Genomic DNA, 27,690 nt, shown 5'->3' with positions numbered 1-27,690 from the left:
CCACAACATGAAAGCACATTAAAATTTTCCCCAAATGATGCGATACTTTTATCGCATTCAGATTAAGGAAATGAGTGTTGGTGCAATTATTATGTTTTAGACATCATTATTGAGCAAAGGCGAATATTCTGCTTCGAAGTTTTACATTGTACTGCACATTTAGTTTAAAGGTCGCATTTTATTTTGGGCTTCCTTCAATGTTCCATATGATAATGCAGCGGTCTCAAACTGGCGGGTCGCATGTGGTCCTCCGAAGAAATTTTATGCGGCTTGCGAATACATTTCCTATAACTTACTTAGCAATTTTACGACAAGAATCTGAAGAAAAAGATGTTAATGGTTTTTAGTCAAATTTTATATTATTTTCAGTTTACAAACAAACGCATCTGAGGAATTTCTCAAAATGCCGAAAAATTTGTTAATGCGTGAAAACTAAAGTTCAGAAAATCAAAGTTTATATAACTATGAATCAGCATGATATCAAAAGCTTTTGCTAAGACCATAGCAGTTCTGTAAAAGAAGTATGAAAAAGCGTTGTTACATTCATTATAAAAGAATCTTGGTGTCAAAGAAGAAGATACGGCATCTGAATGCAATTAGCATTGAAAATAATCACTAGCGGTTTATTAAAGAGAAATTTTTAGAAAAATCATTCTATCTCATTTATTTATGCACTGTAAATTCAGTACAGATGGGTTCGGGTACTTCGGTAATTTGATCTCTAGGATATTGAAAAAATCACACTAATATTCAGAGATGAATTAGTATTTTATGCATACAAGCTTCTCACAATAAACCAAAAGAGAAAAGAAAAAGGCAGAACAATTTGAAATCTTGAAAATATCAAATGTACCATTGATACTGTTGCTAAGCCTTAAAGATGTTATTTATTCAACTAATTAAACCTAGTTTTCCTCATAAACATTTTACTTATGTTTTCTTATAAATATGCTTTAGTATTGAGAAATAGAATTTTCATAATTGAAAACAACTATAAGAAAACGGTGGTTAAAATATATTTCAACAATTCTATAATTAAAATACCCGTTTTCCAGTCGGTTATAGATTGTTCCAAACACTAAATGGCAAATTCATGCATTTTAGGTGATAAATGCTGTCTTTCTTAATCTAAACGCATAGCTAAATAGCTTTGCACAAACTGACCAATTTTTTATATTTTTTAATTTTCTTTAGTAAAAGTATTTCATTATTTCGGTCAGAGTATCCTCATTACTTAGTTCAGAATTACACATTAGTCCTCATTAGTATTTTCATTTTATAACTGTTTCACAAAATTTAAAATTATAAATAAAAATCTGATATCAGAAGACACGTAAGCAGTCCTTTTAGAAGCGTAAGCAATCGTTCGTGGAATTTAGAAAGAAGGGGAAAAGACGGAAAATTTTTACATTGCGTGCAAATAAATCTCAGTTGAGTCTGGACTGATGAACTGTGTTTTTAAAAGCGTTTCGCATATTTTAAGAACAAATGAAGAAAACTTGAAGGAATAACTAATGTAAAATGGTAGATATCTGGATGCGAGACAAGCTACTACAAACTAATTACCCATTCCACTTGGCCGTAAAAACAAATTAATTCATTTCCATAACTGCAATGCTCATTTACGTTATTGCAAACTAACGTTCGAAACGTGAACAACTCTTTTATCGTCCTCTGTCTTATCATTTAAGATATTATTATATTTAAATTTTCGTCATTCTATGAGCTTTCTAATAGCGAGTATGAATAAATATCAGAGAATGCATTTACACTATTTAAATGGTTTGAAATAGTTCTTTCCAGCATTTTAAACTTTCAAATAGCTTATAAAATTCCCCGCAATAACCGTATCAGGTTTAATCTTCCGTCTTACTTTCTTTGGGAACATGCAAGGACCTGACTCGGAACAGGGAGCTTACTAAAGCTATGTTCAATAACTGTGGGAAGTAGACAGGATACACAAGAAGGGTATACAAAACCCTTTATTTTTCTCTCTTTACAATAATTTCCGTACTTCGGAATACAAAGACCCACTACTTGTGGTCTAAACGTAAGAATATAAAAATATAACTAAACTCTTAACTTTGAAATAATAAACGTGGAATATTGACCTTATATTAACAGGAAGCCGTATGTAGTACAGAAAACTGTTAACACTACAATACGTTTAAAAATTATCACGAGGATTAAACCTCTGGCCTGGAAGGCAACCAGCAACTGAGTAAAACTTCTAAGGTAAGCGGCCTGCTTCGACTAACTCCTTCCTCTCTCTCGCTTGACAAAAAGCCACAACTTAAGTACTTGGCGTTCGCCAGACAAATTTTGCATAATGCATAAATAAGTTAACGCTTTTAATTCTGGCCGGAAGTAGAAAATAAGAAGTGATAGTAAAGATTTAAAATAAAATAAACGTTAGTAAAACTTACGATCCTTACATACTTCCCGCCAGAGTTAATTAGTTTGAAACTGGGGTCTAAAACGACCTTGTTGAAAACTTTTAGCTCTAGAATCTAACGCGAGGCCAATCTTTTACAAACATTTCTCACTAGAAACTAGAAATTTTAAAAAAAGAAATTGTTTTTACAATAGCAGCTCCAAGGACACGCAATTTTTTTCATCTGTACTGCATCTAAACAGGAGCTTTTTATTCAAATCTGGTTCCTTCCAGAGATCTGGAAGGAAAACTAGTTTAATGAAATGTTACACAATGAAATGGCAAGTAACATGCATATTTATATTTCTCTTAACATTCTTATTTCATTCATGACTATTTTAATTATCTCTCCCCGTGCTCTCTGACATGTGTTGTAAAAGAACACCAAACACGAATGTGTTTATGTATACGTGTTCAACACTTCCTCCTACAATCAAAACACTAACGTGTTAAAATTCAACATACCAAGACCTCGTAACACACCCTAACTCCAACTCTAAACCCTGAGGTACTATTCTGAAAGTGGCTAACTCTGAAGTGTAGCGTCAGAGAGCCTAACTACATTCATTCAACCTTTAACACATATTCACCATGATTTGGTCTTTTTACAGTCACACGAATAAAAAAAAAATTTAACATTACTTTCACTTTTACCATATCACGGTATTTCTTAACATTTAAAATAACAGTTCACATTGTATATAAGAACATATTAACATGCCGCTAATTTTACGCATTTAAAAACATACATTAGTAGTACATTGTTAACTTCTATTCTTTTCAAAGCAAGTGCCAATTCTTTCTACATTGAAATACTACATTTCAAAAAGTCTTTCAGACTAAAACTTCTTTCTTGCTAGAATCTTTTAAATAAAATTTATACAATAACGTTTACAATATTTAAGTCTTTACATATCGCTATTATACATCAACTTTAGTTTTACGCGCGAGTAATTGAAAAACATAATACCAAAATCGGTAACAACTCATTTCTCGCCTTTTTGGCGATAAAGGTAGACCTCGCATGAGGTAAAACTTCTTGAAATCTGCCACTTGCAGTAAGAATGAAAGATTAACTTAAGTTTGCAAAGTAACATAAAATTTTACTTATCTTTGTGATATTCGGACATTCTTTTCTGAGCCCAGTCCTGGAAGGTAGCACAGATTCTCGTTTGATTTATCCTCCTTCTTGTGCGGGCTCGCCCTTCAGTGCCTTCCTCTAGAAGCTTTCTTTTTTCTGCAGTTCGGTCACCCTTGAATACCTTCTTTTTCGCCTCTGACTGTGGTCTTGGCCGTTTGATGGCAGCTGGTCTTGGCGGAACCGGGAAACTTCTTTCGCGTTCCTGCTTGGACCTCGTTGCTGGCCGTTCAAATTTTCCTTGTAACTTTTCCTCCGCCGCTGGTGGCCCTTCCGCAGTTCGGCGACATTTGCTGCGGAGAGTCCTGTCGGATGAGTAGATCTTCCGTTTTAGAGAAGGGTTATAGTTGCCGTCATTTCTCCTGGCTCTCTTTGCATACGTCGTCTTTCTCCCTTCTTCATTCTGGGGGTGTTCGTGAGCTCTCTTTTCTGGACGGTGGAACGGCTTCTTTTCTTGTTACCTTCAATTTTCCCGCGGGGAAACTTTCTTTTCACTTGCTCCTGCCTCTTATTGGCTTGCCCTTATACTTGTCGTTGTTCCACCTCTGGAGCTTGTGCCTGCCGTGTCTGCCGTGCCGGATCCTGCAAAAGATCTGTAAATATTTGCATTTTATTACGATCATAGTAGGGTTTGATTTGATCAGTGTTTGCGGAGCAGGTTTCAACATTCCTGGCTCTTTTAACACTACTACAGCGTGAGTTATTTTTTCTATGACATATGGTCCTTCAAATCGTGGAAAAAATTTGGCAGTTTTATCTTCTGGTGCTGAAGAAAGTGAATGCTTAATTTTTAATACTTCATCCCCTACTTTATAAGTTACTCCCCGTCATTTCAAGTCATAATACAGCTTTTGTTTTCTCTGTGCTACTTCAGTATTCTTTTTTGCTTCTTTAATTAGTTTTTCTATATCACCCATTTTAAATTCTGGGGCTCTTTGTTGCACATAAAATAATTTATCTAACGGCGTTATAATCTTTCTGCCTAAAAATAACTCAGCAGGAGTTTTGCCCGTTGTATCATGTTTTGCGGTCCTAAGGGCGAAAGCAAATTCATTGACATAGTTATCCCAAATTTTATGAAAATTATTAACATAACTACGGATAATTTTCACTATATTTCTATTGACCCGTTCCGCTATATTTGATTGCGGCCGATACGGGACCATTTTTAAATGACGTATACCCAGTTTTTGGCACATGTCTTCAAATACATTACTTACAAATTGAGGACCATTATCCGATATAACTTTTAGGCGCGCCCCGTATTTTAAAATATATTTATTTAAAATAGAATCAGTAACTAATTTCGCGGAGGCTCGTTTTAAGGGAACAATTTCGGTCCACTTACTAAAATGATCAACCATAACAAGGAGATAGCGACTTTTATTTAACTGACTTTTTGGGAAAGGGCCCAATAAATCGATGCCAATTATTTCATTTGGAAATTCGGATTTAATACTATTTAGAAACCCGGCCGGGCGGAAATTAATATAATTAACTGCTTGACATGTTGGGCAGGACTGGACATACGCCCTTGTTAACTTTTGCAGTTCAGGAAAATAGACTGCCTCGCGTACGCGTTGGATAGTTTTTCGAATACCAGCATGAGAAGCTAACGGGCTGTCATGGAGTTCCTGCAGGATATTTAATCTAAGACTAGCTGGGATAACAGGTCGAAATTCGTTGTTGGAATTCGTAGTTTTTGTATAAAAAAATAGACCATCTATTAGTTCGTAATGGGCCGCCCTATTTCTTATCGCCACAATATCTTGGTGGCTAAAATTTTCAGGATGCTTTAAATACTCATAAATGCCTCCAAACTCAGGATCCTTACCCAGTTCGGTTATTACAGTTTCTCGGGAATTTATTGTACATGCTGTGAGCATTGCCACCTTTACAGTATTACCTTCTTCATCTATTTTAATTCTGGATAGGGCATCTGCTACGATTTTTTTCTTTCCGGGGGTATGCTTGATTACCAGATTATATTCTTGTAGCTTGAGTGCCCATCTTATTAACCTTGGGGATAAGTTTTTCCCTGAGTACAATCTAGTTACCGCCGCATGATCAGAGTACACTGTTATTGGCGCCTTTCCAAAATAGACTCGGAACTTTTGCACTGCTAACAGAACTGCAAGTGCCTCTCTCTCGGTCGCGGAATAGTTTCTTTGTGTTTGATTTAAAGTTCGGCTAAAAAATGCCACGGGCTGCTGATTTTGCGAAAGTACCGCTCCTACCGCATAATCCGTAGAATCCGCTGAAATTTCTAAATTCTCATCCTTTTCAGGAAATTTCAACACAGGGGCTTGCGTTAATGCTTGCTTTAATTTTTCGAACGCACTATTGGCTTCAGCTGTCCACGAGAATCTTGCCTTTTTCCTTTTTAATTTTAACAATGGTTCAGCAATAGCTGCAAAATCTTTAATAAAGGACCTATAATATGAACAAAGTCCTAGAAAAGAAGAGAGCTTCTTCGCCGTGTTTGGAGTCGGATACTTTTGTACAGCGATTATTTTTGATTCGTCTGTCTCGATTCCTTTCTGAGATATTTTGTAACCTAAATATTTTAATTCAGGGGCTGCAAATTTGCACTTTTCGACATTAACTTTTAGACCGGCCTCATTTAATAAAGAAAACACCTGTCTTAAATCCTGTACATGTTGGTCGAGATTATCACTAGTAATAATGATATCGTCTAAATAGATAAATGTGGACTTTCCAAGAACAGGCCTTAACACAATGTCCATACATCGCTGAAATGTTGCCGGTGCCCCTGAAAGGCCAAACGGCATACGCAGAAATGCATAAGTGCCAGACTTGGTTATAAAAGCTGTCTTAGGCACGTCCTCAGGCCTAACCCCTATTTGAAAATAACCAGTCGTTAAGTCTAAAGTCGTCATATATTTGGTGGATGTTATGTTCCTTAGAATTTCTTCAATAATAGGTAACGGATATACCGGATATTTAGTTATGGAGTTTAATTTACGGTAGTCAATTGCGAATCTCCACCTTTTTGGATGTGTCAAAGGATAGTCATTATTTTTCTTACATAAAACCACCGGGCTAGCATAACTACTTGAGATGTGCGTTATGATTTTTTACGTAGCATATCGGTGATATGCCATTCTATAATTTTTTCCTTATTCTTATCATACCGGTATGCTTTGTGGCGAACTGGCATTGAATCTCCGGTGTCAATACTATGGTTAGTAACCTGAGTAAATCCTGGAATATCACTAAATAACGAAGCAGATTCACTTACCACTTGTCGGATTCTTCGTTGCTCGTCATTAGGCAGGTGGTCAAGGTTTAACATCGGCGGTTCAGCCTTTTCTTCTCGAACTGGTTTCATTGTCAGCTTAAGGGACGCTTCATTAAAATCTAGCGTTGCTTGTGCCTCTGAAAGAAAATCTATTCCTAAGATAATATGTGCTTGCAGATTCTTTACTATGAAAAACATAACCTTTACTTTTTCGTCCTTGATACGGACATACAGCGGTAATTTACCTATACACTTACATCTTTCTTCTTGCGCAGCTAACACTGTCGTATTATCCGAATTATATATACGATATTTACGAAAATACTTCCTAAAAAAATCTTCTGCCACACAGGAACACTGCGCGCCTGTATCCAGGAGTGCGGTGGCTGGGATATTATTCACCAACACTTCAATCTTCGGAAGAGTCAAATTTTTCACCATTACTGTATTTAACTTGAATGAAGAGGGGTTTTCTTGGCCTTCGGATTTCCGCACCCTCCCATCAGCAGAAATCTGTTTTAGTTTAAATTATTTTTCATTTCCGTGCTTTCCTTCTTTTTCCACTGGCCTTGAGTCTTTTTTCCTGGATTGCTATTGAACTGTCGACGTTCGCCGGCTGTTTTTGAATGCTCGGGTTTCCTTGCCCACTGATCCGCTTTGCTTCCGTAGCCGTGTGCTTGAGTTTGCTGTAGTCTTGGCGCACCAAATTGGTTTCGCTGTTGATATTGGCGTCTTCTTTCAATGTCCGCCGTTCTTCTACTTTCAAACTGGATTGCTAGCTCAAATAACTTTTCCAGTGTAGTCGGATTTCTTAATTCAATAAAGTCTTGCACTTGGGTAAGTAACCTCGGCAAAATCACTTGAATTATCTCAGGATCCGGACGGTTTCCATACAAGAGTTTGAAGACGTGAATTTTTCTTAAAATAAAGCTTGAGAGATTTTCGATTCTTTGCTGATATATACTGAAAAGTTCCGTTTCTAATTTCGCACGATCCCTTACAACAGTGAAGGCTTTTAGTAGGGCAGTCTTGAAATTTTCGTAAGTATAGGTGGGACTTCCTGCTTGACCCAAGAGACTTCTGCCTATACATTTGAACCAGTTAAGCGCTTGGCCCCTCAAAGCGCTGGTAGCTAAGGTAACTTTTTGAAACTCCTGCACGGGGTAGAGCATGAAGTGGTCATCCAATTTTTCCAAAAAACTGGTTACCGGTGAGTCTCTATTAAATGTTGCTTCTGGTTTCATCGAAGCGCGCATGGTCTGGACGATGTAACGATATCCTTCCAGGGCGGCAGCTGGCATTTCTGGATTCTGAGCCGCTTCTGCAGGCAGCACATGTTCTTCTTGAAACTCGGCCATGGTTATTCTTCTTCGTTGGGCGCCACTATCAGGTTCAATGTTCCGTCTTACTTTCTTTGGGAACATGCAAGGACCTGACTCGGAACAGGGAGCTTACTAAAGCTATGTTCAATAACTGTGGGAAGTAGACAGGATACACAAGAAGGGTATACAAAACCCTTTATTTTTCTCTCTTTACAATAATTTCCGTACTTCGGAATACAAAGACCCACTACTTGTGGTCTAAACGTAAGAATATAAAAATATAACTAAACTCTTAACTTTGAAATAATAAACGTGGAAGATTGGCCTTATATTAACAGGAAGCCGTATGTAGTACAGAGAACTGGGAACACTACAATACGTTTAAAAATTATCACGAGGATTAAACCTCTGGCCTGGAAGGCAACCAGCAACTGAGTAAAACTTCTAAGGTAAGCGGCCTGCTTCGACTAACTGCTTCCTCTCTCTCGCTTGACAAAAAGCCACAACTTAAGTACTTGGCGTTCGCCAGAGAAATTTTGCATAAATAAGTTAACGCTTTTAATTCTGGCCGGAAGTAGAAAATAAGAAGTGATAGTAAAGATTTAAAATAAAATAAACGTTAGTAAAACTTAAGATCCTTACAACCGTAGATCTCAAACTTCTCCATATAATTTTGGAGCAAAACATGTTTGCGTCATAAATGTTATAAAACGTTACGCGACGTTAACGGAATGGTTTCCTAAGGCAACTTATTTTGAGCAAAAAAATTACAGTTAAAAAGCCAAGGATAACATGGAATTAAATTTCTCCATCGTGAAACATTGCGTGTCTTATAATGATGACGATTACTTTTGCCAACTAAAAGAAGCTGAAAGAGAAAGTTACCAGATGACTGCAGTTATCTACATTCGCATGCTTTTCTATGAAAGCCCCCGTTTACACGATATCGACAAAAATAAAACTGTTTCCTTCAGGCTGATAGAAAAAGCAATAAAATACCTAACTCACTTTTTTTACTGTGTTCCCAGAAGGCGTTTATAAAATAACTAGCAGATGTTCATCGCACGAAATTTCTATATTGTTTTATCGTTTATCAATATTTTTTGACGCATCTTCCATTTTCTTATACATACGGCATAATTTATTGACCTGGATGGAAATTTTAATAAAATATAAACTTCGCAAGCTAACGGTACAAGCTTAACTAGAGCTGCAAAAGAAAATTATGAAGATGACTTTCGAAGTCAAATTTCTATCTAAAATTTAAAATAACTTGTATGAAATCTGGTGAACTTTCTTTGGAAATCTTACTCTTTTAAACTTCCATGTATTCCGGTAGAATTATAACAGAAAGCTAAGTTGCAAGTGTTCTTCCATTTCGAACAATAATAAAAAAAAAAAATCAATGCAGCTAAGCAGAGTTCCGCGAAATCATATAGCATAACTTTCATAAGATACGCAACCGGTGTCAAGCGACGCAACTCGGAAACTCAATATGGAGCATTATAGTTCAGAAATTAATATTTGACTCGATTTAATGTAATTAGCCATCTGACTTTAAATCAGAAAATCACAAGATGAGACACACCATTAAAATATAATGAGAGAAAAGTAGATCATTTTAGTCCAAAAGGGACATTAGTCCCGAATGGGATTTTAATCTCGAAACTGCATTTTGCATTAAATCACGTACGGCGTATTTTTTCAGATTGTTACTACCAAATATTATCGCCGTGTATTATATTTAAAGAAATGAAATAATGAAGAATCTACAGGATTATGAGTATGTTTCTCGCACTGTGAAAAAACACATTACCTAGAGCAATTAAATTTTGAAACACGTTGTCCTCCACCCGAACATGTGCACCCGGAAGCCCGAATTTTGAATTTTTTTTTGTTGTAAATTAATTAAGCATTTGAGAATAAATAAATAAAATGTTTGCCTAACTCACTTCTGGTAACCATAGAAATGCCAAGACGCACGCGTCAAACACGTCAACTATGTTAATCACGTGCTATTAATTTATCCAATGATCCTCTTGTTCTTTAGTTATTATTAAGCTTCTATATGTGCTTGTATTAACAGTAATGTATCTGTTGCTCATATTATTTTAGTTGCACTAGAATAAATATGTTATTAGTATTTAAATCTGCATCGTATTATTTATGGATAAATCCCTCATATCATCATCAACAATAGTTTCGGAGACTCAACTGCTGCTACTGAGTGCACAAAAGGTAAGCTGAATTTGTTATCTTTATTCTTCATTGATTATGAGACTGATCGTCGTAAATCCCGAAACTAAAATTTAAACTGTGCATATAAACTTTCCGAAACTGCTAAGTAAGAATTATGTCACAGTCAAGTGTTAAAGATTGTATGTAAATATCGAAACTGAATTCCGAAAATTACGCTAATTAAAAATTCAAGATTCAAATGCTTTTAATGCTTGATGGGTTAGATGATCTTCTTTTTCCCCCCCCACCATCTAAACCTGATGTCTCAATCCACTGAAACCTGAAAAATATCCACTTTTATTTTGCCTATGGGAAACCCGTTAAATTCAAAATGTATGGAGAAAAAGTTACATTTTGATTTTGAAAAGAAAAAAAAATCATTTAAATTTTTTTAGGTGGAAAAAAAAGTTTTACTTTAATTTTTTAGGGAGAAAAATATTTTTTATTGGTTTTTATTGGTTTTGAATTGTAATATTTCTGAACTTGAATCTTCAGAAAACGAAATCACTCTGCTTTATCAGATTCCTTTCTAAGCGTAGAATACAGTCTTCAAACAGAATATTTTAGTATAAGTAAATGCATTATAGACAAAAATAAAATTAAAAATACTTCATTATTTTTCACGCCCTATTCCTGAAATTTTTTAAGGTTCTTACCTCATTCGGGACATTTTCAGAAAAATTATTCATTTCTTGTTCATGTTTTCCATACTCAGATACTAATTTTGTTGGAAATTTGACATTTGTTTTCCTTCTTACATGTTACATTTCACTATTGCTCTTTGGCTTGGGAGGAAGGTTTTTCGTGGATATTGCATACCTCTCCCATATGTCTGCGGCTGTTCTAATAAATTACATTGCCAACTAGTGTAAATATCTCTAGATATATAGGTATTCTCTTGAATGTTTGCTTAACCTGAAAAGAAAAAAATACAGCCCATGTGCTAAATAGGATCTTAGAATGTCCTTCAAGAATGCATCTTTTTATAGTGCTTTGCATGTTTTTCCGTTATTATCAATTAGGTTCATTCCGTTCCTATTTTATCTGAAATTTGTGAAGCACTTCTGTTTTGAATACTTGCCTTGGAGTTTTTCCTTTTTAAATTAACTCATACTAAAATGTAATGAAAGTTAAGTTGCCGATGTTGGACCATGATATGAAGTTTATGTCAATATTATATGTTTTGTATGGTATTTATGCAAAATGTTTTTGATAGCTGTGAAAAATTAATTATCAGATAGTTCTCAAAGATCTATAAGAACTCTAAGTAAAGTAATGCCAGTTTGAAATGCGTATCTTCAGTTAAATTATATTAAAGTTAAGTTGGATTATTATTTGGAATTCATGACAATATTTTCTGTTGTGCAGGATTTTATTTGCTATGTATCATAACTTAAAAAATCCTTCTCAAAATGCTGTAAGAGGTCAGTGTTTGTCAATTTGAAATGCATATCTTAAGTTAGAAGGAATATATTAAAATTGTAAAAATAACGATCATACTATTTTGAGGAAAAAATATTCCAAACTGAGAAATTTTTATATTCTAAGTTGGGAAAAAGATGATAAAGTTTCACTTCCGTGACTGAATGTTAATTCCATGTGTATTATAGACATCCCTTCTTTTTAGATGTTTTAGATAAATTTGCCTATATGGCGAATTTAAAATATTACATTACAATGTGAATATTCTTCTCAGTTGTTAAAAATTCTGTAGCTTGTTAAAAAATTAAGGCTGTGTTACTTTCAAATATAGCAGTGTTTATGAAGGTAAATGGTGAGATCACATTAAGAATCTGAGTGACGTTTTAAGAGACTGAGTGACGTTTTCACACGATAGAAATCAAGATTTAGTGTATGTTCGGTGATTTAAATACGATATATACAAGAAAATCCAAGACATTTTTGTAAAATATTTCAAAGAGTCAATCTGTGTTAGTAATATATATGAAACCTCCTGCTCAATAAAAAGGAGTGTTCTGAATATATTCATGTAAATGACTGTAGTGTAAAATAATAAGAAATGAAATGCTGCTGGTACGTATTAGACTGGGGTAAACAATAATAAGAAATTTCGTATTTTTTTGTATGTAGTTGAACTAAACTGCCTAGAGATGTCCATATATTAGTTCAAGTAGATTTTATGTCATAAAAATTTATTATTTCTGAATTATAAGGTTTAATTCAAACTCAGTAGATCTTTAAAAAATCCGTATAAGTCTGTGCTTATTTTTAGGGAAAGAAGAATCAGAAATATTAACATGGATATGTTTTAAAAACATGATAAAGGTTAAATGTAAGGAAAAATATCTATATGGAAAATAGAAAGTTTAAAATTTACATTTGTTTGATACGTTTCGTGAATCCCCTGAATAAAAATGAGATGTGTAAAAGAGAATCCGCGACGCTTTGTATAGTGTTTTAAAACGTTAGTATAATACATTAGAAGAGAAAGTTCGGAGTATCACCTGTTAACTGTTAGTAGTATGGTGTAATACATTAGAAGAGAACGTTTTGCGTATCTTAAGTATTAGTAGTGTAAAAAATAAGAAATATAATATTCCAATTAAGCTATATGGAATGAACATCATACTTATTGGTTTAAATTTACAGAAAATATTATCCATGAGAAAGCCTCTAGAAGGGAATTATATGCGGTAAGTTCCAGCTTAAATTTCATAGACAGAGAAATATATATATATATATATAACTTTACGCTTCGAGATATGGAGGTGTATCCTCAATAAATATTTAAAACAAGAAAAACCTTAAGAGGAAAATAAAAGAAATAAAAGAAGAAAAATTCTTCAAAGAATTAAGAAAAAAAAAACTTTCATATAAAAAAAGAAAATTAAAAATTACTTCTTGAAATAAAATATAGGAAGGAAAAAAAAGACCAAGTTCGTAAAAAATAGAAAAAAATCGTATGAAAATAAATACAGCTTTTGTAAAATAAAAAGAGAAAAAAATTAAAATTGTGAATTCAGATTTTCTTTTCTCTCTTTCATAATTTTTTGGGGGCGGGGGATTTTAAATTTAACATCAGCGTGTTTCTCTTCCAATTAAATGTAATAAGAATTTTAAAATCTTCCTAAAATATATACTTCCGTTCAGAAATCATCATTTTCGTTTCTATACATTGCTGCTAATATAAATAAACGAACGTAAATTATTAATAATGCCAATTTTATAATATGATTATTATATTATATTTTTATAATATTACTTGTTTATTATTTCTTTTGGTTAATGAAACGTGAGATATAAAGTGTTACCTTGCTAGGATTTTTTTTTTTTTTTTACTTATTACGAGCTCCGCAATTAGAGGTTACACGGAAAGGGAGGGTGCCCCATGGAGGTTCTTTTAAAGGAAACTGGCTCGCATCCACGTTACATAGGGGAACATCACGAAAACGCCAAAGCAGCCTGTCCGTTCGCCGTTACTTGAAACCCGGACCGAACTACGAGTGTTCAGCGGCTTTTACCGCTCAGCCGCTAGTGGGCCTTTGCTAGGATTTGAAGCATAGAACTTTCGATATTATCTGTATGGCCCACACTTAAGCTACATAGAAATGTGAAAATTTCTTTAAATATGTATTTTTTAAAGATCAGAACTATTATGAAGTGACCAGAACTTAAGTGACTAAGTGACCAGAACTATTATAAAGTAAATGCTTATCTGATCTGATTTACATCTTAAGCTGTAATCATTGATCCATGATCAATGTTCAAGAAAGTTTAGCGGCGAAATCTCTTCAAATCGCCTTTTTGTAAAGCAGGTATTCAAAATGAAGCTATGAAAGAAAATGTTCTTATATAGACCTGCATTTTGTTAGGTAGTGAAAGAACAATTCCATTAATTTTTTTTCTTATAGATAGCATTCATGCGGTATCCCATAAATAATCTAATCCAATTTAATCTTTTTCCACTTATGAAGACAAATAAGAAGATTTGAGCCAAGAATTTCGGAAACAGAGAAGCAAACAGATCAGTGATACTCAACCTGTTTATCTCCACGCAACCCATTTTAGCCAGTGTTAAAAGGTCATCTTCTCTCTTTTTCAAATTCCAAAAAATGCATATACATTTATTTGATTTAATTTATTCTTTAACGTGTTTTTATAAATTAAATAACAAAAAAGTATAAATAATGATGAACATCAAGACTCGAATAGAAGTAGTTTTTATATTCATAAGCAAGAAACTAAATAATTAACAGCCAAATAAAAACTGACGTCATTCCCCCTTACCTAAAACTATGAAATCCTCCGGTGTAAGGGTAATTCCCCTATGCGTGAGAATCCCTGAGACAGATAATCAACAGAATAGTGGATTTTTATTTAAACCCGAGAAAAGTTATCGATAACATTAATAAATGTAATTTTTGCTTGCATTGAAATAGGCATATTAATATTAATTTTGTGGAGTTAATTGTTCAGCTTAAACAAGATTATTAATATTTAATTCACCTGCTGTTTGATCAGGAGCAATTTTAAGTTTGGGGAACAAAATCTGGATTTTTCTCGATAGTTTCCCCGATATTACATCCTGCTTCCATGCTCACAAGCAATGCCCTTTTTTTAAACCCTGCATTTGTTAGATTATGACTTTTAGATGTGTTTTCTTCTTGACTTGCAAACATTTTGTCACGCTTGTAGTAAGTAACTGATGCTTCTTGGGAAAACATTTAAACGGTGATGACAAACATATGACACACGTGTTAGCGGTGACATGTCAGGAGGTTCGAGGCGAACACGCCGACATTCACTAACACCTGACAGCAACAAAAATCCCTGTCTCAGTTTAATTCACTTTTTGAATTTATGTGAAATAGAATCACATTGAATTTTTTTTTCAACTGTTATTAATTAGCATTAGTTCAGAATTTTTCACAAATCTTTAAAATTTAATCGCGAATGTATTCCCAATTTTCTCCTCTGCAATTTCTTGCAAGGCTATCGGTTAAATGGTTGAGGCATACTCTCTGAGTCGGAATCAAACTGGCATCAACGTGAATCAAATGAACAGTATGCCAAGCAACGTTTGAGCAGCTTGTTTGATTTTTAGCAAGATGAATGCCATCTGGGTCAGCGGAGACCGGCACTGAGTTTGATAAGTTCATTAACTTATTATTAATATTTCACTAAAATATTTAACGCAAAATTAGATATTCATATTGGTCAGAGACTCAAGCCATGTGAAATTAACGTAGTATTCAGCGTGTTGAGAGTACAAAAACTTATCTGAAATATGAGAGATTTTTTGACTCAAAGCAACAAAAAGCCATTATTTGATGGTAATCAAAATACGATGTAGAATGTGCTGCACAATTTCTTTTCAATTTTACTCAAAATTGTTACTAAAATTGATGCAGCATTTAGAGTTCTTACCTGATGTTAATCGAAATCCAATATAGAATGTGCCATGGTGGTCCCTAACTGGCGACCCACGAGTCCCCAAAATAATTTTACGCGACCCACGAAGACATTTTATATATGTATTTGTTGCAAATACGGTACTACAAAGATTTACATATTTTAAATCTTCGGAATCCGGATTTATATTATTTTCATTTCCATTAAAAGCAAACATAAATAAATAACTTGCTCGAAAATCTACAAATGGGGCTAGATGATTTACAACATAAATTTTATTCAATGATTTGAAGCTTCAGATTTTATTACTTTTATTCGTATTTACTCAAATAATAATTACGATTTTTTACACTGAGAACAATCGCTTTGTTTGGAAATACATTTATACGTGAACAGCTCTTTTTTGCAGAGTTGAAAATTAATATGAAATGAAGTCCATTGACTGACGAGTATCTAACACCTGTCATGAAAATAACTTCTCCAGAGCTACATGCTTATTCAGAATCTAGCCGCAGTCAAACAATAGTAAGAAGTAAAGAAGTTTATAATTATTTACATATAAACATGTGTATTTTTATATATACGTCGAAGAAAAATTTAGACAAAATTGTTATTATTTATTCTCAAATTTTGTTTTACTTGGTAAGTTAATTTTCTGTGAAAGATTTGAAAGTTTTTATAATTTTTTTAGTTTTAGTTTAAAGTAATGTTTTAAACTAAATCATTACTTTAATTTAAACATGTTATAATTATTTGAAAGTACTGTATGTCTAGGGATTTAATATTTAGCTTTTAATATACTTAAAATACGAAGTGTAACCAACAAAAATGCCTTAGAGATATCAAACTCTAGATTTCAGATTGAAAATTTAATATTAACTTGATTTTTACTTCCTTGTACGAAGTAAAAAGGAAGTATTGTAATCGCGAAAAGTTTCAGGCAGCATATCAACGAAAATATCCATTTTGACCGCTATCCAACGCAATTTAACGATGTTTTTGCGTGATATCTGTACGTAAGAACAGAATAAAAGACACGTTTCCTCCAAAAAAATTATAAAACTGCTTTAAAATTAATTCTGAAGAGAATTTTTCATGGCGTCTGTACGAACATATGTACTTACGTGCGTACGTACGTATCTCGCATAAATATAAAACGAATAGCCTCAGAACGTTGAAATTTTGTATATAGGACTGCTATAACATGTAGATGTGCACCTCGTATTTTGGTTGCAATCGGCCGCACCAAACGTTTATAAATATATTTATACATATATGTCCACTCTGTTACCCGGCTCAGTGATCTCAGTTTCTTTACTCTTATATGTTTGTAAATTGCACATTTTTTGCTTTAAAAACGATTGAATTATGTTGTTTTGATCTTCCGGTTAAGGTTTTTATGCCTTTAGTAAATCTGTATGCAATACTTTTAGAATTATCAACAATTTTAAAATTGTTTAAGTGCCGCTAAGCCTTTTTTTTTCATCGCGGCCATTGATTGTTTACATTTGAAACAGCAAACTAGTGGATTTGTTGCCAATCTAGAGAAACTTAGCTTCGCAACAACAAAGATAACACTTTCATTTATTATTGCCAATTAAATCATGCTTAATCCTTTCTGGAATTTTTTCGAGGAAATAGTGTTTAAGATTTACTTCGTAATTTTTAATATAGATATTTTGAGTTTTTATGTATTTTTGCCTTCTCTCGAACTGAGAACTGAATTAATTGAATGAGAAATACTCAATCGTCTGTGAAAAACTGTTTCTTTTTTGTTTTGTTTGCTTAATTTCTTTTATACATCATTCTAGCTTTATTATAGTATTTGAATAGAACATGTGGCAACGATTAGATAATTCTATTCTTTAAATGATATAAATTTTATGCATTATGAGTTACATTATGAACGAAATATAATACTGTTAAGTGAATCTAGCGCCAGAATGTCGCTATGGTAAACACATACTACAGTGAATTTTAAAGAATGCATTTATTCTATTGTGGTTTATGCGGTGTCGGCGAACTAGATTTAATTCAATCCAATAAGTTTTAATGAAATGCAATAAAAAATGCGTATAATTTAATATTCCGTACAAGGAAGTCATGTGGTCTACACATCAGATTTTTTCTCTGACAATATTATTATTATCACATATGTATATTTAGAAAAACATTTAGTAAGCGAAGTTTAAAATTTATTTAAAATATTTTTATCTAATAACACAATTTTCTTTCTTAATTAACATTCTACATAAAACTATTAAGATGCTTAATTTATTCTTTCATTTTTCTGCTATACTTCATAAACATATCCTTTGTCACATTTTATCATTATACGATAAATAACGTCACACCGGATATAATCGCAGTATTTTGTCAGATAAATGAATGTGGATGAAATTACTTACTTTTTTATTGAGGAAAAAACTCAGTAGGACTTGAGCATAATCACTTTTTGAATTTTTCACACCACCGAACTAAACATGCTCGCGTGCCTCACCACAGGGATAATTACCTTTTTGTGAAAGCTCACTCTTGTCCACAGGGGGCTACTTCTCTATAAGCCTGTAATGGTGTTCTCCGCGCTCTTTAGCCATTGATTACATCTTAATTAATTCATTTTTTAATTTCGATTATGTGTATGTAGCTGTAATTATATTATAAATGTACTCCCCAAATAAAATGCCTTGATCCTGATTAAATGTTTCGCCAACTTATATGACCCAGCTGTCCTCAATGATACAGTGGAAGCACAATGTCCCGTGACTACTTTAACAGTCAGTATCTGTTATTTATCAACTACTGATAGTGTGATAAAAATTTAATTAATCGTTCAAACAGAAAAATACAGCATCTAGAGAAAACGGTAAGTTAAAAAAGCAATAATGTGCAATAAACTATGATCTTTCGTCACCACATTTGGAATAAAAATTTGGAAAATTTGTTTTAAAATAGTACGGTTGTAAACTGTTAAATAAAACTACGCAATAAAATCTTACATTCAGTTGCCTTCAAGTTTGTTAATTAGGGAATATAATATTTTCTATCAATAATTTTCTCTTTCAAAATAGCAGACAAAGTACATGGAATTGCGATTGAAACGTTTCTCTGTGCATGAAAAATTGAAAAATATGAAATAAAATTGACTAAATGAATAAGTTACACGTTAAAGATATCTAATACTTACTGTGCTGTGATTAGAGAACGTTTTAAATATTTTATTTTTAATTTAACTGAATGTAAAACTTATATTTCACAACGAAATTCATACTACATGTACCATTCCTGTTCAAATACTCCGCTTTGCATGATATAATCTATACTATTAAAATCTGTGTGTCTCTGTCTGTTTGTGTGTTTGTAACATCATCTCCTCGGGAACGGCTGGGTGTAGAGCTTAGCGGAAGGTACCGTTGGATTCAGAATGCCCGTGGCTCGCCATATTGACCATCGGCATCTTCGTGCGACTTTAATTAGCCGAGATATTAATTAAAAACTGCTTTTTCCCCTTCGTTTCCCTACGTTTTGCACTTTCTTTCACGGGTTTCCCCTATTTTAGGGATTTGGCCGAGTGCCAAATTCGTTTTTCTCGAATATCTGCGGAACGGCTCCGAGTTGCGATTCGAAACGCATATCCCCGTATTCGAAAAAAATCAACGAATCCATCGATACCGGTCCCATCTTTGTACGACAATAATCGGCGGAGTTATTAATTAAAAACTGCGAAAACGTTATTTCATTTTTCGGAGTGGCAACCGTCTCGGAATTAGCTGAGATAAAATTGCTTTTTCGAAAGCGCCGGGGGGATGACAATTGCTTCCGCTCGAGATTTGTGCTGGCGAAAGGTCACGTGTCAATTTCTTTTTTCTTAAATTTCTATGGAACGGCGCTGAGTTGGAATTCGAGGCAGGTGTCTGCGGATTCCAAAAAATTCTACGAATCCAATGATACCATTCTCATCTTCGTAGGACGTTAATCAGCTGAGATATTAATTAAAAACTGTGAAAACGCTAATTTTCGGGCTCATTTTTCCGATTGCAACAGTTTCTTGAATCGCCGCAGATACAAATCAAGGTTATATTCTAAAGTTGAATAAAGCACGCGATTGCATGTTACCTAACTGTATTTTAAAAATATTTCGTTAATGTAGGCATTTTAAATAAACAGCTGCTTTTCACAATTTTTTTTTAATTTCAGGTTAGGATGATTGTCACGTTAATTCTTTTATTGATATTGAATAAAAGTTATTATATTACATTAAATTTAAATGATGACGTTCTCGAAGTTGTACAACTTTAATCAGCTGGGATATTAATTAAAAAATCTGAAAAATCTATTTTTTAAAAATATGTTGTTATTTTTTTAATAATAAATTTGATTTTTTGGAATAATATATTTTTTTATGTTATTAGATACGTGCACTTAATTTAGATATTATCTTTTAATGCAAATGATATTTTAAATAAGTTCGCACCAATAAAAATTAAATTCACACTTTTTTTTTTTTTTTTTTTAGATTAAAGATTTTTCTTTGCTCCTTTGAGATGGTATACGGTAACTTTCGAATTTCGGTGAGCAGGCAGGCTACATTCATGTTTTTTGTGATTTTACGCATATCTGTTGTGTATGCAGTGTCTTCTGGATGCATAAATGAATAAAGCTGAACTCTGGTAGTTCGGTCCTAATTTCGAATCCCGGCGAACGGGCTGGGTCCATGGGTGTTTGCGTGATTTTACGCATGTGCCTCGTGTACGCAGCATCTTCTGGATGCATAAGTGAATAAAGCGGCCGAAATTCGCTCAAAACCTCTGATTACTGGTAGTTCGGTTCAACTTTCGAATCCAAGCGACCGTGTTGGCTCAATGTGTGTTTTCGGGATTTTTCGCATGTGTAACGTGTATGCGGTATCTTCTGCATGCATACTTGAATAAAGCGGGAGCAGCCCGCGCAAAACTACAGAACACTGGTAGTTCGGTCCAACTTTCGAATTCCGGGGTACTGTACATAAAATTTGGTCGCATACGTGAATACAGCGCGCGGATACCGGGTAAAACCGCTGAACACTGGTAGTTCGGTCAAACATTCGAATCTCTGCGAGCGGGCTGGCTGCATGGGTGTTTTCCTGGATTTTCCGCATGTGTATAGTGTATAAAGTGATTTCTGGATGCATATGTGATAAAAGTGGGCGCAGCCTGCTCAAAACCTCTTAACGCTGGTAGTTCGATCCAACTTTCGGTGTCGGCGAACGAGCTGGCTCCCCGGGTGTTTTCTTGCTTTAACTCATGTGTATCGTTTATGCAGTATCCTCTCCATGCTTATGTGTATAAAGCGGGCGCAGCCCGGTCCACAAAATCGCTGAACACTGGTATTTCGGTCCTACTTTCGAATTCCGGGGTACTGTATATAAAATTTGGATGCATACGTGAATACAGCGCGCGGATACCGGGTAAAACCGCTGAACGCTGGTAGTTCGCTCAAACTTTCGAATCTCGGCGAGCGGGCTGGCTGCATGGGTGTTTTCGTGATTGTTCGCATGTGTATCGTTTATAAAGTATCTCATGGATGCATACGTGAATAAAGCGGGCACAGAATACTGGTAATGCGGTTCTGGTAATGCGGTAATTTCGAATCCCGACGAACTGGCTGGCTTCATGGGTGTTTTCGTGATTTTACGCATGTGTATAGTGTATGGAGTATCTTCTGGGTGTATATGTGAATAAAGCGGGCAGAGCCCGCGCAAAGCCACATAACACTGGTAATTCGGTCCAACTTTCGAATACCGGCGAACAGGCAGGCTCCATGTTTGTTTTCGTGATTTTACGCATGTGTATCGTTTATGCACCATCTTCAGCATGCATACGTGAATAAAGCGGGCACAGCACGCGCAAAATCGCTGAAAAATTGTATTTCGGTCCAACTTTCGAATCGGCAGCGGGCTGGCTGGAGGGGTGTTTTCGTGATTTTACGCATGTGTACGGTGTACGCAGTATCTTTTGCATGCACACGTGAACACTGTTTTGGGCGGGCTCCCGCCCAAAAGCGCTGAACACTGGTATTTCGGTCCAAATTTCGAATACCCGCGAAAGGGCTGGAAGCATGGGTGTTTTCGTGATTTTCCGCATATGTATAGTGTATGCGGTAACTTCTGGATGCATAGGTGAAAAAAGCGGGGGAAGCCCGCGGAATGCCGCTAAAAAATGGTAGTTCGGTTCAACTTTTCAATACCGGCCAAATTTAACATAGGATATCTTTTAAAAACGAACAATGATAAGCGGGCTTCAGCCCGCTCAGCTGGCGGGCTTGCCCGCTAGTCTATACTATTAAAATCTGTGTGCCTCTGTCTGTTTGTGTGTTTGTAACATCATCTTCTCAAGAACGGCTGGGTGTAGAGCTTAGCGGAAGGTACCGTTGGATTCAGAATTCCCGTGGCTCGCCATATTGACCATCGGCATCTTCGTGCGACTTTAATTAGCCGAGATATTAATTAAAAACTGATTTTCTCCCTACATTTCCCTACGTTTTGCACTTTCTTTCACGGGTTTCCCCTATTTTAGGGATTTGGCCGAGTGCCAAATTCGTTTTTCTCGAATATCTGCGGAACGGCTCCGAGTTGCGATTCGAAACGCATATCCCCGTATTCGAAAAAAATCAACGAATCCATCGATACCGGTCCCATCTTCGTACGACAATAATCGGCGGAGTTATTAATTAAAAACTGCGAAAACGTTATTTCATTTTTCGGAGTGGCAACCGTCTCGGAATTAGCTGAGATAAAATTGCTTTTTCGAAAGCGCCGGGGAGATGACAATTGCTTCCTCTCGAGATTTGTGCTGGCGAAAGGTCACGTGTCAATTTCTTTTTTCTTAAATATCTATGGAACGGCGCTGAGTTGGAATTCGAGGCAGGTGTCTGCGGATTCCAAAAAATTCTACGGATCCAATGATACCATTCTCATCTTCGTAGGACGTTAATCAGCTGAGATATTAATTAAAAACTGTGAAAACGCTAATTTTCGGGCTCATTTTTCCGATTGCAACAGTTTCTTGAATCGCCGCAGATACAAATCAAGGTTATATTCTAAAGTTGAATAAAGCACGCGATTGCATGTTACCTAACTGTATTTTAAAAATATTTCGTTAATGTAGGCATTTTAAATAAACAGCTGCTTTTCACAATTTTTTTTTAATTTCAGGTTAGGATGATTGTCACGTTAATTCTTTTATTGATATTGAATAAAAGTTATTATATTACATTAAATTTAAATGATGACGTTCTTGAAGTTGTACAACTTTAATCAGCTGAGATATTAATTAAAAAATCTGAAAAAGCTATTTTTTAAAAATATGTTGTTATTTTTTTAATAATAAATTTGATTTTTTGGAATAATATATTTTTTTATGTTATTAGATACGTGCACTTAATTTAGATATTATCTTTTAATGCAAATGATATTTTAAATAAGTTCGCACCAATAAAAATTAAATTCACACTTTTTTTTTTTTTTTTTAGATTAAAGATTTTTCTTTGCTCCTTTGAGATGGTATACGGTAACTTTCGAATCCCGGTGAGCAGGCAGGCTACACTCATGTTTTTTGTGATTTTACGCATATCTGTTGTGTATGCAGTGTCTTCTGGATGCATAAATGAATAAAGCTGAACTCTGGTAGTTCGGTCCTAATTTCGAATCCCGGCGAACGGGCTGGGTCCATGGGTGTTTGCGTGATTTTACGCATGTGCCTCGTGTACGCAGCATCTTCTGGATGCATAAGTGAATAAAGCGGCCGAAATTCGCTCAAAACATCTGATTACTGGTAGTTCGGTCCAACTTTCGAATCCAAGCGACCGTGTTGCCTCAATGTGTGTTTTCGGGATTTTTCGCATGTGTAACGTGTATGCGGTATCTTCTGCATGCATACTTGAATAAAGCGGGAGCAGCCCGCGCAAAACTACAGAACACTGGTAGTTCGGTCCAACTTTCGAATTCCGGGGTACTGTACATAAAATTTGGTCGCATACGTGAATACAGCGCGCGGATACCGGGTAAAACCGCTGAACACTGGTAGTTCGGTCAAACATTCGAATCTCTGCGAGCGGGCTGGCTGCATGGGTGTTTTCCTGATTTTCCGCATGTGTATAGTGTATAAAGTGATTTCTGGATGCATATGTGATAAAAGTGGGCGCAGCCTGCTCAAAACCTCTTAACGCTGGTAGTTCGATCCAACTTTCGGTGTCGGCGAACCAGCTGGCTCCCCGGGTGTTTTCTTGCTTTAACTCATGTGTATCGTTTATGCAGTATCCTCTCCATGCTTATGTGTATAAAGCGGGCGCAGCCCGCTCCACAAAATCGCTGAACACTGATATTTCGGTCCTACTTTCGAATTCCGGGGTACTGTATATAAAATTTGGATGCATACGTGAATACAACGCGCGGATACCGGGTAAAACCGCTGAACACTGGTAGTTGGTTCAAACTTTCGAATCTCGGCGAGCGGGCTTGCTGCATGGGTGTTTTCGTGATTGTTCGCATGTGTATCGTTTATAAAGTATCTCATGGATGCATACGTGAATAAAGCGGGCACAGAATACTGGTAATGCGGTTCTGGTAATGCGGTAATTTCGAATCCCGACGAACTGGCTGGCTCCATGGGTGTTTTCGTGATTTTACGCATGTGTATAGTGTATGGAGTATCTTCTGGGTGTATATGTGAATAAAGCGGGCAGAGCCCGCGCAAAGCCACATAACACTGGTAATTCGGTCCAACTTTCGAATACCGGCGAACAGGCAGGCTCCATGTTTGTTTTCGTGATTTTACGCATGTGTATCGTTTATGCACCATCTTCAGCATGCATACGTGAATAAAGCGGGCACAGCACGCGCAAAATCGCTGAAAAATTGTATTTCGGTCCAAATTTCGAATCGGCAGCGGGCTGGCTGGAGGGGTGTTTTCGTGATTTAACGCATGTGTATAGTGTATGCGGTAACTTCTGGATGCATAGGTGAAAAAAGCGGGGGAAGCCCGCGGAATGCCGCTAAAAAATGGTAGTTCGGTTCAACTTTTCAATACCGGCCAAATTTAACATAGGATATCTTTTAAAAACGAACAATGATAAGCGGGCTTCAGCCCGCTCAGCTGGCGGGCTTCCCCGCTAGTCTATACTATTAAAATCTGTGTGCCTCTGTCTGTTTGTGTGTTTGTAACATCATCTCCTCGGGAACGGCTGGGTGTAGAGCTTAGCGGAAGGTACTGTTGGATTCAGAATGCCTGTGGCTCGCCGGATTGACCATCGGCATCTTCGTGCGACTTTAATTAGCCGAGATATTAATTAAAAACTGATTTTCTCCCTACATTTCCCTACGTTTTGCACTTTCTTTCACGGGTTTCCCGTATTTTAGGGATTTGGCCGAGTGCCAAATTCGTTTTTCTCGAATATCTGCGGAACGGCTCCGAGTTGCGATTCGAAACGCATATCCCCGTATTCGAAAAAAAATCAACGAATCCATCGATACCGGTCCCATCTTCGTACGACAATTATCGACGGAGTTATTAATTAAAAACTGCGAAAACGTTATTTCATTTTTCGGAGTGGCAACCGTCTCGGAATTAGCTGAGATAAAATTGCTTTTTCGAAAGCGCCGGGGGGGAAGACAATTGCTTCCGCTCGAGATTTGTGCTGGCGAAAGGTCACGTGTCAATTTCTTTTTTCTTAAATATCTATGGAACGGCGCTGAGTTGGAATTCGAGGCAGGTGTCTGCGGATTCCAAAAAATTCTACGAATCCAACGATACCATTCTCATCTTCGTAGGACGTTAATCAGCTGAGATATTAATTAAAAACTGTGAAAACGCTAATTTTCGGGCTCATTTTTCCGATTGCAACAGTTTCTTGAATCGCCGCAGATACAAATCAAGGTTATATTCTAAAGTTGAATAAAGCACGCCATTGCATGTTACCTAACTGTATTTTAAAAATATTTCGTTAATGTAGGCATTTTAAATAAACAGCTGCTTTTCACAATTTTTTTTTAATTTCAGGTTAGGATGATTGTCACGTTAATTCTTTTATTGATATTGAATAAAAGTTATTATATTACATTAAATTTAAATGATGACGTTCTTGAAGTTGTACAACTTTAATCAGCTGGGATATTAATTAAAAAATCTGAAAAAGCTATTTTTTAAAAATATGTTGTTATTTTTTTAATAATAAATTTGATTTTTTGGAATAATATATTTTTTTATGTTATTAGATACGTGCACTTAATTTAGATATTATCTTTTAATGCAAATGATATTTTAAATAAGTTCGCACCAATAAAAATTAAATTCACACTTTTTTTTTTTTTTTTTTAGATTAAAGATTTTTCTTTGCTCCTTTGAGATGGTATACGGTAACTTTCGAATCCCGGTGAGCAGGCAGGCTACACTCATGTTTTTTGTGATTTTACGCATATCTGTTGTGTATGCAGTGTCTTCTGGATGCATAAATGAATAAAGCTGAACTCTGGTAGTTCGGTCCTAATTTCGAATCCCGGCGAACGGGCTGGGTCCATGGGTGTTTGCGTGATTTTACGCATGTGCCTCGTGTACGCAGCATCTTCTGGATGCATAAGTGAATAAAGCGGCCGAAATTCGCTCAAAACCTCTGATTACTGGTAGTTCGGTCCAACTTTCGAATCCAAGCGACCGTGTTGGCTCAATGTGTGTTTTCGGAATTTTTCGCATGTGTAACGTGTATGCGGTATCTTCTGCATGCATACTTGAATAAAGCGGGAGCAGCCCGCGCAAAACTACAGAACACTGGTAGTTCGGTCCAACTTTCGAATTCCGGGGTACTGTACATAAAATTTGGTCGCATACGTGAATACAGCGCGCGGATACCGGGTAAAACCGCTGAACACTGGTAGTTCGGTCAAACATTCGAATCTCTGCGAGCGGGCTGGCTGCATGGGTGTTTTCCTGATTTTCCGCATGTGTATAGTGTATAAAGTGATTTCTGGATGCATATGTGATAAAAGTGGGCGCAGCCTGCTCAAAACCTCTTAACGCTGGTAGTTCGATCCAACTTTCGGTGTCGGCGAACCAGCTGGCTCCCCGGGTGTTTTCTTGCTTTAACTCATGTGTATCGTTTATGCAGTATCCTCTCCATGCTTATGTGTATAAAGCGGGCGCAGCCCGCTCCACAAAATCGCTGAACACTGGTATTTCGGTCCTACTTTCGAATTCCGGGGTACTGTATATAAAATTTGGATGCATACGTGAATACAGCGCGCGGATACCGGGTAAAACCGCTGAACACTGGTAGTTCGCTCAAACTTTCGAATCTCGGCGAGCGGGCTGGCTGCATGGGTGTTTTCGTGATTGTTCGCATGTGTATCGTTTAGAAAGTATCTCATGGATGCATACGTGAATAAAGCGGGCACAGAATACTGGTAATGCGGTTCTGGTAATGCGGTAATTTCGAATCCCGACGAACTGGCTGGATCCATGAGTGTTTTCATGATTTTACGCATGTGTATAGTGTATGGAGTATCTTCTGGGTGTATATGTGAATAAAGCGGGCAGAGCCCGCGCAAAGCCACATAACACTGGTAATTCGGTCCAACTTTCGAATACCGGCGAACAGGCAGGCTCCATGTTTGTTTTCGTGATTTTACGCATGTGTATCGTTTATGCACCATCTTCAGCATGCATACGTGAATAAAGCGGGCACAGCACGCGCAAAATCGCTGAAAAATTGTATTTCGGTCCAACTTTCGAATCGGCAGCGGGCTGGCTGGAGGGGTGTTTTCGTGATTTTACGCATGTGTACGGTGTACGCAGTATCTTTTGCATGCACACGTGAACACTGTTTTGGGCGGGCTCCCGCCCAAAAGCGCTGAACACTGGTATTTCGGTCCAAATTTGGAATACCCGCGAAAGGG

General features: G+C 36.0%; 1 protein-coding gene across 2 annotated transcripts in view; it reads right to left on the bottom strand.

Annotated features, from left to right (window-relative positions):
* Positions 1–27,690, bottom strand: part of LOC118180950 (uncharacterized) — an 833,338-nt gene that overhangs the window by 552,381 nt on the left and 253,267 nt on the right. The window lies entirely within an intron of this gene.

Source organism: Stegodyphus dumicola, chromosome 4, assembly GCF_044657685.1.
Source record: "Stegodyphus dumicola isolate Sdum_Otavi_A_Nest chromosome 4, ASM4465768v1".
Lineage (NCBI taxonomy): Eukaryota > Metazoa > Arthropoda > Arachnida > Araneae > Eresidae > Stegodyphus > Stegodyphus dumicola.
The sequence above is the reverse complement of the archived record's forward strand: the minus strand, read 5'-3'. Positions and strand labels throughout refer to the sequence as shown.